The sequence below is a fragment of the Dermatophagoides farinae genome, chromosome 5, assembly GCF_024713945.1.
Source record: "Dermatophagoides farinae isolate YC_2012a chromosome 5, ASM2471394v1, whole genome shotgun sequence".
Lineage (NCBI taxonomy): Eukaryota > Metazoa > Arthropoda > Arachnida > Sarcoptiformes > Pyroglyphidae > Dermatophagoides > Dermatophagoides farinae.
This window is the reverse complement of record NC_134681.1, coordinates 4,304,099-4,320,932: the sequence shown is the minus strand read 5'-3', so window position 1 is coordinate 4,320,932 and position 16,834 is coordinate 4,304,099. Positions and strand designations below refer to the sequence as shown.

Genomic DNA, 16,834 nt, shown 5'->3' with positions numbered 1-16,834 from the left:
GCCATCATATCATTTTAGTCAATTTCAAAACGATAAATAAAACAAAAAACAAATTTACAAAACATTCATCATGAAAAACAAAACACAAATGAATTAAGATTTTTTGAAATTAAGACAGAAAAATAAGTCGAATGGATTGAAGTTGAATGTGTTGCGGCGAATGACATGAACATATTATATGACGGTGCAAGAAACGAGTATATTTTCAATTCAATTTTTATTTTTATTTTTGGTTCTCAATATTATTTTTTTGGTGTCGACGGCATTACTCGAACCTGTGACCGACCTCCTCCTGTGTGTGTGTTTCGAAATCAGTTATATGGTTTCCAATTTTTTTTTTTTTTTTTTTTTGGAAAAAACAATAAAAGAAACCATGATTATCGTTATACCATGACCATTGATAACTACAAAATTTCCACAAATGATTTAACACGTTATTTAGATTTATTTATTACTTGTCACCGTATTTGATAATCATGATTTTTTTCTATAGGAAGGGGCAAAAAACATATATATATAAAACACAAATTCAATCAAACTGCAAAGCAACAGACAAAGTTAAAGTTAAATCAACAACAAACAAATTCTGGAAAATTTGCAACAGTAACTATCTTACGGAATAAATGAAGAAAAAAAAAATTTAAGTTATAAAAAGAAATCACGCCACGAATTGATGATTTGGTTTTCGTCAGAACCGAAAAAAATGGAACAAAATTGGAACAAAATCGTAAAAATTCTATAATTAAAATTCTTATTCTTTGATTATTATTATTATTAAAATTTTGTTTGTGATACATGTGTCATAATTTTTTTTTTCATTATGAATCGCTTCTCTCTCTCTCTCTTTCACGCTCTTGAAATTCTTTATATATTCTTCATGATTATTTGATGATTTAATCGTTAACACACACACACACACACACACACACACACACACACACACACACACATCTTTCTATTCACATATACTTGAACAGATTTCTTTGAACGATAGAATTTCTTATTGTTTTATTTATCAACAACAACAAGAAAAAAAAACCTTTTTATCCATTCATTCATCCATACTTGAATGCTTTTAAGAATTTAGTTTTGCATATTTTACTCATTATTTTGTTGTTGTTGTTGAAACTTTCATTGAAAATTCTTAAAAAGAATTTTTTCTGTTGATGTTTTTTTTTCCAGTTTTGAATATCTCGATTTTTTTTTTCTTCACAAAAATAAAAAAAAACTTTTCTACCCATTGTTCAAGTATACGACGATAGGTAGGGGTTCATGTGATATTTTTTTTTTTTGTTTTCCGCCTCCCCGTTTAAAAAATATAACCGGTGATAATAAACATTTTTTTCTCTTCTACTTCTTCTCACTGATAACCGGTTACCACGGTAATGATGGCTAATGTTTTATGATTTTTTTTCTTTTCTCTCTCTCTCTCTCTCTCTCTCGTTTGATGATATTGTTTAAATAAGAAAAACAAAACAAAAATAATGAATTTTTGTTGTTGTTTTTTTTTCTTCGGGCACATATGAGAAACCCCGCCATCACATAACCAATTTTTTGGTTATTTTTCATTCTTCTACTACACAATCATCATATGATGCATTTTTTTTCTCTCCATCTGCTTGATGTTCTTGGGAAATTTTCTTCATTTCACACACACACACACAGATTTTTTTTCCTTATTCTTCTTTTCTTTCAAAAAGCAGAATAAGATTTTTGTTTTTTTTCTTCTAGTTTAGAATATTCTTTCTCATTTAATCCTCATGATGATGTTTACTTAAAAACAATATAACGACGACCAACGACCGTTGATGATTGTATGGAAGATTTAAAATTTCATTTTTCATTTTTTTTTGTTGCATTCTCTCTCTCTCTGTCTCTTTCTCTCTCACCAATTTTATTCTGTGTGTTTTTTATTCTGGCTATATTTTATATTCTACGTCGAACGAAAAAAAAGAAAGAAAATTCATCACATCAGAAATTTAAGAAAAAAAATGAAAATTTTAGTTTTCACAACACACCTTGCATTGTGTGTCTTGGATTATAATTAATTTTTTGTTTTGTTTTGTTTTGTTCGCAAATGCTGCAAACTGGCTTGTGACTTGATCATGCGTTTTTCATGAATTTGACAAATTTTTTTGGCTAAAAAAAAAATTCATAAATTCATTCATTCAGCAAAGCATTACAAAAAAAAAGAATGAATAAAAAAAAGATAAAAGAATTTCATTTCTACATTTTCTTTTGTTTTTATTTCTTTTTTGGATTCCATTATTATTATAATTCATTGATTCGTTTGAAGAAAAAAAAACAGAATTACTCGTTTAGCTTGGAATAAAATGTACGGAAGAAAAAAAAGGGTTAAAAAAATGAAAAAAAAACTAAAAAAAATTGACTTAATGAACATTTTCCACACACACACACACAAGCACATAATAGCATCCAATGATCTTCGATTTTTTTTTATTCAGCCGTGCCCCCGAGAGAATCGTTGGTTGTTGTTCGTTCGTTCGTTTGATTATGAGAATATTAAACACCACATGTTAATGAATTCATTTTACATGGTCTTTTTTTTATTATTATTATCGGAATTTTTCTTTTTCATTTTTTTGTTTTGTTTTGTTTCCATTCAATTCCACTTTTTTTTCATTCTTTCTTTTGAAATTCTTTTTTTTATGTTCATTTTTATTCTGTTCTTTGTTTGTTTTTTGTTTTATGTTTTGCCAATTGTTTTTGTGTTTAAGTTTTTCTTTTTTTTTCATTATTATTCATAGGAATTGAAAACGAAAAAACAAAACAAAACAAAACAAAAAAAAATAAATTTCAAATTTAAATGTAATTCCAATGTCAACAATCGATGATGGCCGATTGTTGTTGATTTGAATAAATTTTGTTCCGCAAAAAAAAAAATTCTAACGGCCATTCGTGTAATTGTGTTTGTTTAATACAGAATATAGAATCGAATTCTATTAGTTTTTTTTCCACCACCACCACCACCACCACGACCACTGCAACTACCACTACTACCAAAAAAAAATGATTAATAATTATGATTATTCATCATTTTCATTCGAAAAAAAACAACAACATCCGAATTATGCAACAACATCATTTCTAATAAAACCGGTGTATTTTTTTTTCTCTTTTTGGTTCAATATTTAACATTTATTTTCGTTTTTTTTTCATTTTCATTAGTTGCTTTTTCCAATTTTCAACCCTTTTTTTCTGAATTTTTCCATTTTGAATATTCATGAACATTATCTTGGGCAAAGTTTTTTTTTGACTCTTTTGCCCTAAAAAAATAATCAATTTTTTTTCATCCTAGTTGTTTATGGTTCTATCATCATCATCATCATCATCATCAACATGATCACAGAATTCTATACTGGATGAATGAATAAATGAATGAATTGTGGATAGAGATAGAGAGAGAGAAAGAAAAAAAATTCATTAAACACATAGTACACACCAAAAGAAGAATGAATGAATGAAAAATACAAAAAAAAAAAACAAAACAAATGAATTTTGTTTTCCTTTAGTTTGAAACACCAGAAACGCCCCATGATGATGATGATGATGATGATGATAATGATAATTTTAACTACTGCTGACTCGTAATTGTTTTAATAGTTTTAGTTTAGTTAGCAAAAAAAAAAAAAAAAAAATAGTAATAATAATGGTATATATCTCGAAAAAAAACCAAAATAAAACAAAACAAAACAAAACAAAAAAACCCAACATTTTTGAATTGTACAATGTGCACATATATATTATATAAACTGTATAATAATAATGATGATATTTAACTTTTTTATTCTGCTGCTGCTGTTGTTGTTGTTGTTGTTGTTGTTGTTGTTGTTGTTGTTGTTGTTGTTGTTGTTGTTGTTGTTGTTGTTGTTGTTGTTGTTGTTGTTGTTGTTGTCGGTGTTTCGAATCGTTTCCAATTTATTTCAATGAAACAATTTGAATTCTCACATTCTCAATGTACGGTGAAGATGATGAAATACACACACACACACACACACAGAGAGAGAGAGAATGTTTGACCCGTTTTGTTTTTTTTGCAACAACTTTAATGATGATCATGATGATGATTTGTTTTTTTTACCCCTTTTATTCTTCTTTTTCTCTTTGTTTATACATGTTTTAGTGGTTTCCAAAACAGAAACATAAACCGTATGTATATATATATATATATGCCTGTGAGGATCACTGTGATATATAGTGGAGAACAACAATCGGATTTTCTTTTCCAGAATTTTAGTTGTTGTTGTTTTTTTCTTCCTCTTCCGTTTTTATCCTCGTATTGCAGCAGCAGCAGCAGTAGCAAGAAAAATCATTTTTCAACATTAAATCATTTGCAAGTTTCTGAATAAAATGAAAAAAAAACAAATGATTTAGAGGCCAACCAACCAGGCATATAAAGACAACAGAAGGACATGGTTATTCTGTAAATGATGATGATGATGATGATGAATCTAAATCATTTTTGCTTAGAATAAAAAAACGCTTAATATTATTTGTGTGTGTGGGTGTGTGTATGTGTTGGATTGATTGACGACTAGCTGTAGCTCTTGTTGATGTTTTGTTGGTGTTGGTGTTGGTTGTGTGAAAATAAAATATGATTTAAACCGGCAAATTTTTCATATTTTTTTTTCATCATCATCATCATCGTTATTCTTAAATATGTTAATGTAAGACACACATATATATATTGTGATTGTATATTTGGATTTGTTTTCGTTATAAAAACATAAAATCTGGTTTCAAAAAAAATATGGTGGCAACAGAAAAAAAATGCAGAAAATTTTTTTTCTCTCTGGTTCCACAATGTTCCTACAGAAAGAATCACCAGTTTTCAATGTTTTGACCTATCATTTATCTAACAACAACAACAACAACAACAGCAACAACGAAAAACATTTATGAAGGAACAACAACACAAATCGAACAAGTGAAAGAGAAGAAAAAAAAATTAGCATAAATTTAATTTAATTTTAAATTATTTAAATCTACCAGCCATTTAATTTTTTTTTAAATTCAACGAATAGTTTGTGAATGACGTTCTATGTGATTCGTTTTCGTTCTATTTCACTCCATTATTTTTTCTATACAAAAAGCGTACACAAAACACACACACACAGATAGATAGATAGAGAATTCTGGCCTGTAAGAATACAAGCAAACAAACAAACAAACGAATGCGATGAATGAAAATAGTGAGAATAAATTGTGTGTATATATACAAGATAAATAAAAATTAAACAAACTAGAAAAACAGAATTGAACAAAAAAAAAAAAAAAAAAAAAGAAAAATCAAACCGATCCATTTCAATGCAAGCAAACAAACAAACAAACGAATATTGAAATTTTCTTCATCTATTCGAATTTCATTTACATTTGATGTATAACAAACGAAAGAGAAAAAGAAAGGGTTTAGAAAAATTGAAAAATAAACTATAGTGAAAAAAAACCCGTTCATCAGAAAGAATGATCATCATTGATCATTGATGACGTTCAATGTTTTTTGTTTTTTTTTCTTGTCACTTGTATTTGTAAATTTTTTACGAATATTCCAAGTAATTAGTCATTGAAATGAATAAATGAAATACCCATGGCCATGATCATCATCATCACCATCAACACCACTGTGTCATCCAAACATCAACAATTGCTGCAAATGAGAATTCCCAAACGGATATGTTGAATGAAAATTAAGTAGAAAATCCTAACATGACCAAATGAGTAAAAGAAATGAAAGAATCAAAAGATAAAAAAAATCAACATTCTTAAATAGCAGCATTAACAGTAACAACAACAGGAACAAAAAAAAAGTTTCCCAAAAAAAAGTATGTTAAAATTGGTATTTGGTACCTTGTCTAATTTGTTTGCTGTCAATTAATAATTTATTACCGAAACGAGCAAAAAAAAAACGCCAAGACAAAGAGAGAAGAAAATCTTATGTTGTGTTTTGTATAAACGAAAGTGTTTTTCATCATCATCATCAACCAGAGAATAAAGGATTTGTGTACGAACAATACACACACACACACACACACACAGTATATTGTTGAGAACATGATTTTGATTTACCAAGCAAAAAAAAAAAAAAATAGATCATCGAAATGTGATGCTATAATTCCATAGTATTTGCTATAATTGGTTGCCGTTGTTGTTGTAGATGGAGGTGAAAATGATGGAAAATGGCAAAACAAAGAAAAGAAAAAAAAAGAAAAGAAATCAGAAAACAACAACAACAGCACTGGGAATGATTGAATTCAAAAACTTTAATTTCTAAACATGAATTTCTACACTTGAAATCAATTATATATTTACCTGGTTTTTTTTCTTGCAAGAAAAAAGCAAAAAAAAAAAAAAAAAAAGACAGAGGTATCCATTATGAATCTGACGAAAGAGAAAAAAAAATTAGGCCAAATAAAAATTGTTTTCAAATTAAATGTGTCAAAAAATATAACATAAATTCTTATTCTTCATTCATGCCACTCACACAGAGGCCAGGATTCTATTCCATTTTATTGTTGTTGTCATCATCATCATCATGTCGTCAATTGGCGTCCTATCATTATGTGTGTGATCATCATCATCATCATTAATATAAAATCTCATCATTCTTTTGAATTCTTTTTTTTTTTTTTTGCTTTGGTTTTCTAGACATTTAACAACAACAACAACAACAACAGCAAATAACATGACATATAATCAAGAATTCACTAGGAAATTACCTAAGCTATTAATAACAAGAATAATAGAAACGATAAAATAAAACAAAATTCTTTCATCTGGATTATACCTTTATTTTTTGTTTGCTGATATAATATTTGTTGTTGTTGTTGTTGTTGTCGATGTTTTTATTGTTGTTGTTGTTGTTGTTATAATTATCAAAACGATTATCTGTTTTTCATTCTCTTACACAATGTGTATCGATATATAACAATATTTGTGACTGTTCATTTTAGCCTTGAATTGATCATCATTAATAATTTATTAAAATAAAATTAACGATTCATTTTTGTTATCAACTGATAATGTAGCCCATTATATTGTAGTTGTGGATATTTAGCTGAATTTTTGAAAAAAAAAATTTTATTTGAATTTAATTGAAGCTTTAGCAACAACAACAACAACAACAACGACAACAATTCCATTATCCATTATTTCCGTTGAACTGGAAAAAAATACACACACACACACGCATACACACATTGAATTCATCAATGATGTGAAAGAAAAAAAAAACGAAAAGATGACAATTGTCAACTTGCAATAATCTTGATTCTGAGATCTTTTTTTTCTTTCTCTCTCTCTCTCTCTCTCTCTCACTTTCTATATATATTCTATAGTCATCACTATTCACGATTTGTGAACACCCACGCACACACACACACACATACACACATACACAAAAAGATTCTTCAAGCATAAAATTCACTCTTCTAGTTCATTTGAAATACATCATAGTATATCACTATATTACCAGTACGGTTAGAGTTATTTAGGTTTTTTTTTCACTTTGGTTAGCCAGTTGGTTATGTCATTGGCTGGCAAAGAAAAAAAAAAGGGGAGAGATAGATAGAGATGGAAAATGATTCGTTCCATTTGGTTCATAGTTTTTTTTTGTCGTTGTAATTTTTTTTGTTTTGTTTTTGTTTTTTTTTTTTTTTTTTTGGTTTTGCGTTTTCATCTCTCTCACTCATTCTGTTTGTTGGTTTCATCATGTCGCTATAGCCACAAGAGAGAAAAAAAAATGAAACGATTGAAAATGATACAGAATCTCGTAGTAGTGATAATAATAATAATATCAGTAGTCATCAGTAGTTGTTGTTTTCGTCGTATTTTTATTTTTATTTTTATTTTATTTTTCTGGTTTCGGTCGATGTCTGTTCAAATTAATTATATGCCATTTATTATGCCGGATTTCTCTCTCTTTCTCTGTGTGTGTATGTGTATATGGTGATGGCTCCCCAAAAACTATACTGTACACGAATTCTGTATATCCGTTAACCATTTATATGAGACATTGAGATTGGAGAAAAAAAATGAATGAAAGACAGAGAGAGAGAGAGAGAGTAGAGACAAATAGAGAATTCAAACCAAAAAAAAAAAAAAAAAAAAAACGAAACCAACAAGATGAACTTGGAAACACATACAGAAAACAAAAATTGTCGTTCACAATCATTTGGTTTGAATGAATGAATGAATCGTTGTCGTTTGTTGTTGTTGTTGTTGTTATATCTTGTCGACAACAAATATTATATTCTCAAAGAGAAACAAAAAAAAAAAGAAAAAAGAAAAATGGACTGGTTATTCGCTTGTTTGTGTTTTAACTATGTGACCATTATGTATATTATACATAAACTACATATATATATTTGTTCTTGTGTTTGTTTTTGTTTTTTTTTTTTTTTTTTTGTTTTTCTATTGTGTATCATTTCATCCTTTTTCTATTCTGTTTTTTTTTTTTTGTTTGGTGGCCGTCATCATCATTTCATTATAATAACTCCAATTATGAAGAAAACAAAAAAAAATCCATACAATTTCCTATGACAACAACAACAACGTAATCAATCAACAACAACAACAACAACAAAAAATCCATAGATTAGCTATAGCTAGGAAAAAAAATTGCCTAAAGTAATAATGAGTGAATGATCATCTTTTTGTTTATCATTTTTGGCTGACAGCCTCATCACAGAATGTCCAAAGAATATTTATTTTATTTTTTTTTTTTTTTTTTTGGAAAATTATCCATTCGAGATAATTAGTATCATGATTCTTAATAGATCAATGATTTATTTTCATTGAACAACAAAAACAAAACAAAACAACAACAACAACAACAACAACAACAACATCAGTGTAATATTATGTTCATTTGATAAATATATCCGACGTATATATCTGTCGGTATCTACAATCGATATACCAAACAACAACAACAACAACAAAACGAAATGAAACAAAAAAAAAATAATGAAAAGAATAAAAGAAAATGACGATAAATAAAGAAGCAATCATTGACTGTCAATTGCACAATGTTTGTTTGTTAGTGTTGAAAATGTAGACAAAAAAAACAACATACAAATGAATGGATACATGATATTTTCTATCTATCTGTCTGTCTGACTGTCTTTTTTTTTTGTCTGGATTTGTGTAACAGAAATGAAAAAAAAACCGATACACTAATCAAATGAGATTGATAGCTAATGAACAAAAAATATCCTGTTTTTTTGTTTTGTTTTGGTTAAAAGAAGAAAAAATCAAACACACATACACACACACGATACAATTCAATCCTTTATCATCATCATCATCATTTGTTTAATGGCTGGAAAATTATTTTTGTTTCTTTCACATCATTTTCATTATTTGGACAAAATTTGTTGATAATTTCCAAAAGTAAAAATGAAAATCCAATCATCAACACACACACACACACACACACATAGACACAAACACACTGGATCGATTAATGGATTACTCCGAATTGATTGATATTGATCATGATCATCAATCAAACATATCATTATAAAACATCTGATTATCAGTATGGAATCAATTCAAAAGTTTTTTTTTCTGTTTCGTTTTCTTTTTACGCGTATGATATATTGACCATAATTTGATTGAATCAATTTAATGTTTTTGTTTTTGTTTTTGTTTCTGGATTCAATCATCGATGAATTGTTTTGATAATTTGTTTTCAATTAATAATAATTATAGTTGAAATTATTTCCCTCCTCCTCTTCTCTTTCTCTCTTTTCTTTGTTGTTTTGAAATCAGAATCCAGAATCATGATTCTGTTTTACTGATTTGATTCACTCATATTTGATTCAATTCGTTCATCATAAAAGTTAGATTACTACAGTGAAAATCAATCTCAAACTATTTCTGTCTTTGAAAAAGAGAGAAAAAAAGTAGAAAAAAAGGAAAAAACAAAAATTAGATCGAATAATAACGAAAAAGTCAATGAATGAATCAATGGATTCTATGTGATCAATATATATTGTCTTTATTGTTGTTGGTTGTTATTGGTGTGTGTATTTGGAGAGTAAATTATTGGAAGCCAAGTAGGATTAGTACCGTAAAGTACCAACAACAACAACAACAACAAAAAAATACATCCAAAAACAACAACAACAACAGAAAAAAAAGATCAGTAAAATAAAGAAGATGATGGTCGGGGAAAAAAATTCCGATCCAAATGAATTAGTATCGGCAGTAATCACACAAATACTTGGGCCCCAAAGAAACGTAAAAAAAATGGGAAGAGAGAGAGAGAGAATTGTTTGGCGAGAAAAAAAAAGTTTTTTCCACTCTCACTCTCTCTCTCTCTCTACATCGTATTTTATACTCACACAGAATTTTGGCATATTTTTTTTGCTAGCTAGTTAGCTAGCTAGGTTTAGACAGATGATTTTTGTTTATTTTTTTTTTTTTGTTTGCTACTGTTATCCTATAGAATATTTTGCTGTTTTTGTTTTCTTTTTCACAAATTTAACTTTACTTTCAAGGTTTTTTTTGTTGGTCGTTATTCACATAAGTCCAGTTTTGATTCTGTCGCCATTTCTCTCTCTCTCTCTCTCTCTCTCTCTCTCTTTCGTTGGTTTCTCATTAAAAATAATGAATTTTTTCATCATCATCATCATCATCATCCTAGTTGCACCGAGAGTTTCATTCCAAACCATCATCAAAATGTGTTGAGAAACTAAAAACGAAAAAAAAACGAAACAAAAATCTGTTCTCATCGAACACATCATTTAATTTGATATCAATGAAAACTTCCTGTGATAATCAAAAAAAAAAAAAAAAAAATAAAAAATGAAAAATGAAAAAGTTTATAAAAACTAAAAACCAACATCAAAATTGTAAATGTAATTCATGTCACACACACACACACACGTAGACTAGCAGAGAGATAGATTCATTTTGAATTCAATACATCTTCTTCATCTTCTTCTGTGTGTTTGGATGAATTTGGATGAAAAAAAACTCAAACAAAAATAATATACCTGAATTGGAAACAAAAAAAAAATTTTGCAATTCCAATTATTTGTTTGTTGTTTGTCAATTTTCAGATCCATTTTTTGTGTTGGTTCCGGTTTTTTTTTTTTCTTGGCAACTTTCAATTCACTACTACACTGACAGTGATGAAAAATGAAATTATTTTTTTTTCCACCATTGAAATTCTTTTGTGAATTTTTTACATTTTTTTTTCTCACATCATTCATCATCATTCTGATTATTTTAAATTTACTGGACTGAAAATTTTCATTTTTCATTTTCATAATCATCATCAACATCATTATCATTGTCACATTTGCATTTGACTTTTTTTTTGGTATAATATAAAATATTACCATTGACAACAGTAACCAGTGTAGTCAACAGAAAAAAAAACCCGAAAAAAACCCGAAAAAAATCAAAACCAAAATCTTTTGCAAAACGAAAAAAATTTTTTTTTTTGGGTTTGATGTGTACCCAAATGCACACACACACACACACACACAACAAAAAACAAACGAACAATGAAAAATTGAAAACAACAATTGAATCGATTGATTCGGTTACGTCGATTTCCGGTTTCATTTTTCTGTTTTTTTTGTTTTGTTTTATTTTCGGGTTTATTATTATTATCGTTGTTGTTGCTGATGTTATACGCTATCGCAATGTATCGATTTTTTGTTGTTGTTGCCATTGCCGTTGCCGTTGTTTTCATTTTTTTTTTTTTTTTTTGGACAATCAATGACGACAATTTTCATAGCTACTGTTTTTTTTTACCACGATAACGTTTGACGTTGCAATGCAGCAATAAAATAGAAAAACACAGAAAAAAAAATGAAAACGGAACAAATATTCTTGTTGTTTCTATATTCAATAAAGAATCGAACAAACAAACAAAAAAAAAACAGACAGACAGACAGTGTATAATACACATCCACATAATTGTATCATGAAAATGTTAAGGTCATCTTCGATTGGTACAATAGATTGGATTGAATCGAATTCATTCATTGATTCTTTTATTTTTCAACATCATTTGATTGTTACTATCGTCGTTGTTGTTGTTGTTGTTGTTGTCATCACTGTGTTTAGGGGTTATTGTATCTGGGCTGTGTGTGTGTGTGTGTATAAAATGTTATTCCAATCGATATCATGAAAAGTGAAAAAGAAACAGGCGGTATTCGGATGAAATGAAAATGAAAATGAAAATATTCCCATTTCTTCTCACAACTATGGAATACTATTATTATCATCATATATATATCTGTGCATGTTTTTATTCAGTTTTTGTTGTTGTTGTTGTCGCTGCAGTTGTTGTTGTTGTTGTTGTTGTTGTTGTTTTCTATATCTCCTGAAGAAGAAACGAAAAAAAATGAATTGAAATTAAATGTCATGGAAAATTAAAAATATTTTTTCAACTTTAATAATAACTTGTGATTTTAAAAACGCGACTTCATTATTGATAAATTTTTTTTGTTCCTATTGGAACATCCAGATTATGGATGCCCGAAAGGTTTACAACAACAACACTAATCATTATCAATGAACAAATCAATGAATCGGTTCACCGTGTATACAGACACACACACACACACATACACTATAATGGAACAAATTGGTTCAAGATCGATATTTTTTTTCTATTGAAACAAAAAAATTTGTATATACACAAACAAATTATTGGGATGAAAAAAAAAAGATTGAATTTCTCTTTGGCATTGCACATTTTAAATGTTGTTGTCGATGTTGTTGTTCAGGCATGTATCATGATGAACAATTCTGGGTTGATGGACGACATTTATTTATCAACAACAATAACAATTTGAATTCTCTGGCCAAAAAAAATAAAAAAAAATTTTTGGATCAATATTTGTACGTGTATGTGTGTGTTGTTTTTTTTTCGTTGTAATTAATTGATTAACGACAATAATCAACTTAGACATTCGATAAATTCGATCGAAAATTTTACACAACGACAACAAAAAAAAATTCAATGTGATGAAAGAGTGGAACAAAAAAAAAAAATCCGATTTGCTGATTCTAATAGTAATTCTATTGACAAGATTCATTCATGTGTGTCAAAGGTGAAAAAGCTTTGCGTGTGTGTGTGATTGATTCTCATCGTCATCAGCATTATTATTATTAAGCTTGAAATTATTAGTTGTAAAATGACAACCAGAAAAAAAATGACAACATTCATAAATTGATGATGATGATGATGATGATGAAGATGAACAGAATAAAATCAGAAAAAGTGAGGGTGAAACTGAGAGTGAGAGTAAAAAAGTTTTTGACAATTCTCAAATGAAAAACTAGCAAAAAAAAAGAAAGAAAAAAAGAATTGGTGAATGTGTAAAATAGACAGAGAATTCGTTTTTTTTCATACTTAGATATCTGACGATGATTTTTTTTTTAGTTTCTCAATGATGATGATTAGGATACTGTGCATTTTTTTTTCTTGTTAAACATATGGATCAAGTCATTCGTTATTATTAACATTTACAGTCGATTAATTTTTCAAGTGTGTGTGTGTGTGTGTGTATTCTACATTCATTGTAAAACTTTTACCATTTTTTTTCGGGCAAAAAAAAATGAAACATATGTGTGTGTGTGTATATGTCGGTGTGGGTGTGGGTGGGTGTGTGTGTTAGCAAAATAACAAGAAAACAAAAAAAAAGTCCAAGTTTTTTTTTTATTTTTCAGTCCAACTATGGACAACTTTTATTTGGAACCGAGAATAAAATATAAAAAAAAATTGACCGGAGAAATACAACAGCGGCAGCAACGAATAATGTTTTCTCTCCATGTTTAACTTTATATTTCGCGTTCAAATATGATCATCATGATGATGATGATGATGAAGAAAAAGAAAAAAAATTTTTTTTCTTTTCCAGAACATAACATGATTCAATGAATTTTTATTCAAAAAAAAAATCAAACTATTGAAAAAAAGGAAGAGAAAATAAAAAGGAAAGAAGAATAAACAAGTTTAGAATTTCTTTATGTCCATTTCTAAAACTTGAATTTGTTTGAATATAATTTAAAAAGAAAAAAGAAAAGAAAATACCGTTATGGTCTACAATTGAGTTGTGTGTGTGTGTGTGTGTGAGTATGTTTTTTTTTTTTTTTTTTTGGTCATCATCGGTAGCTATTCAAACCTAATATTTAAATTGATACTGTGTGTGTGTGTGTGTTTTTGGAAGCAGAAAAAATTTTTTCTTCTGATGATGATGATGATGATTATGATCATCAACAACAACAACAACAACAACAAAAACATAATAATGCTCTTGATGTTCAATTCGGTAATCATTGTCGTAGTAGTAGTTGTTGTTGCTTTATTTTTTTTTTTTTTTGTTTCGTGTCGAAAAATAAACTGGACCAACATTAAAAAAAATGTTGTTTTTTTTCAAAGTTATCATTATCATCATGATGATGATGATAATGGTGAATATTTTTTTTGCCATTGCCAATGCCGATAATAATAATGATAAACTTTCAAAGTAAAAATTGTGTGTGTGTGTGTGTGGGATGAAGTTTGTGTTTTTTTTTCGCTGGTAAAAAGAGATAGAGAGAGAGAATCATTCACAATTTTTTTTTGTCTCTGTTTAATATTCATTCATATATACACATGTAATGTCTGAATTTGGGAATTTTTTTCTTCTTTGTTTGTTTGTACTATACATTGCTATAAATGAAAAGGTTTCAAATTCAATGACCAAAAAGGTCCAAAGTAATTTAATATGATTGGTCCCAAGAGAGTGAGAGAGAGCGGGAGAGCGTGACCGGATAATAAATGTTTTGAAATGGGTGCTAATTTTTTTTTTTTTTTTTTGGTAATTATAAATAAACAAATGTGATTTGAATTATGTGTGGCCAAATAACAACAATGACAACAACCAGTTGCTTTTCAAACTACTTATTTTCAGCATATGCTGTGTGTGTGTGTATGTCAACAACAACAACAACAAAAACAAAATGATGACCACCCATGTATATTTGAGTGAAAAAATTTTTTTTATTTTCACTTTTCACAAAAAAAAACAATTAAATTATTGACCAAATCCTATTAAACATACCATACCATTTTTTTTTGTTTTGTTTTTGTTTTTGCTCAATGTTCACTCAGCGATAATAACACATTGTTTGACATTTGACCTGATAACAAAATTATTATTCATTATATTTTTTATCCACCATATCGAGAGAGAAAAAAAAGCAGAAGAAATAGAAAAAAAATATTTGTCACATTCGTTTTGTTTTTTTTTCGTGTGTGTGTGTGTGTGTGTCTGGTTTTTTTTCGCTTATCTTTATCAGACACAAACACACACACACACACACCCATCACACACACTTTGTGATTGATCTTTTTTTTTTGGTTTTCATTTTTGTTTTCAGTCACAGTCAAAAGAAAAAAAATTTTTTTTTTTTATTTAGGACCAAAGTTAATTTTGTTTACATTGTGTTTTTATGACATCGACATTGACAACAAGTTTTTTTTTTATTTTCAAATGTTCAATCGACCTTGTATGTTCAATCAGCCATTTGCCAACAAACCAACAACAAAACCCACCCACCCCCATCAAACATATTTTATTCTTATAATAATAACTGAAGCCTAAAGGCGTAACTGAAGCCTAAAGGAAAAATGAATGAGAAAAAAAAATTGTCGAACAACAGGACTCTGGCTCAGAATGAGAAAAAAAAATTCTGTATATGAACAACAACAACAACAATAAACAAAAAAACGATGATGATTGATCACCATTTTGTGGCTTAGTTTTTTTCTTCTTCTTTTGATCAATTTCTCTCTCTCTCTCTCTCTCTCACTCTCTCTTGTGAATTTTTATGATTTGAATTGAATATATATGGCGATTATTATTCATTCATCATTCTGTTTTTGTTGTTTTTGTTGTTGTTGTTGTTGTTCATTCCTTCATCTAGTTTACACTTGACTTATTGACTTGATCTATTGCTACATTGATCAAATTTTTCTATGCATTGATTTGTATATTTCCGAAATTCTTTATTTTATTTTTTTTTGTCAAAGTTTTTAAAGTTTTTTTTTATTTATTCTACCAACAACAACAACAACAACAACAACAGAAAATAAAAATTCAAACAAGAAAAAACATGATTCAATGATTGACAAAAAAAAAATTTTTTTTTTCTTTTGGTTAAATCCATCATTCATTTGTTTGTTTTTTTTTTATTTGACAGATCGATCCACATAAACAACAACAACAACAACAACATCAAGAAGAATGAATAACATCGAACAAATCCACAATAATCATTGTACATTGTTTCAAATCAAATAAATTTGAGTTTTTGGCTCCAATTCCTAAATACACTATATCAGAAAAATATCATCATCATCATCATCATCATCAATGACTGAATTGCGTGTTTGAAATTTTTTTTTTGTTTTTGTTTTTCTTCATTCTTGAAAAACAATCGATATACACACACACAGAATTTTTTTGGAACTTTAAACCATCATCATCATCATCGTCATCATCATCATCTGAATCATAATAATCATCTGTCGATGGAATAAATAAATACAAACAATTCTGGTTACAAAAATTCCAAATCGGATCAAATATATGGACCACATATAGATACAAAATATGGTTATTTTTTTTTCTTGTCATTCTTATTTGAAACTCACATGAGTATGGGTAAGTGCAAGTTCAATACATCCAGTATATCATCATCATTATATCATTATTATTGGAAATAAACAAAAATCGAATCAAATGTTTGATTGATTGAAAATCATAATGGTCAATTGGACTGATTAATTGACATTTCCTAT

The 16,834-nt window shown here is 28.1% G+C and overlaps 1 protein-coding gene across 2 annotated transcripts in view; it reads left to right on the top strand.

The window, feature by feature from the left end:
* LOC124499288 (uncharacterized) overlaps positions 1–16,834 on the top strand; it is a 48,946-nt gene that overhangs the window by 27,662 nt on the left and 4,450 nt on the right. The window contains exons 1-2 of one of the 2 annotated variants that reach the window (XM_075731279.1): positions 15,707–15,851; positions 16,234–16,697. The gene's annotated coding sequence lies outside the window, so the exon portion shown is untranslated. Of the gene's footprint in view, positions 1–15,706; positions 15,852–16,233; positions 16,698–16,834 lie in introns of those variants that run through there. The other variant, XM_075731278.1, reaches the window with a different exon arrangement.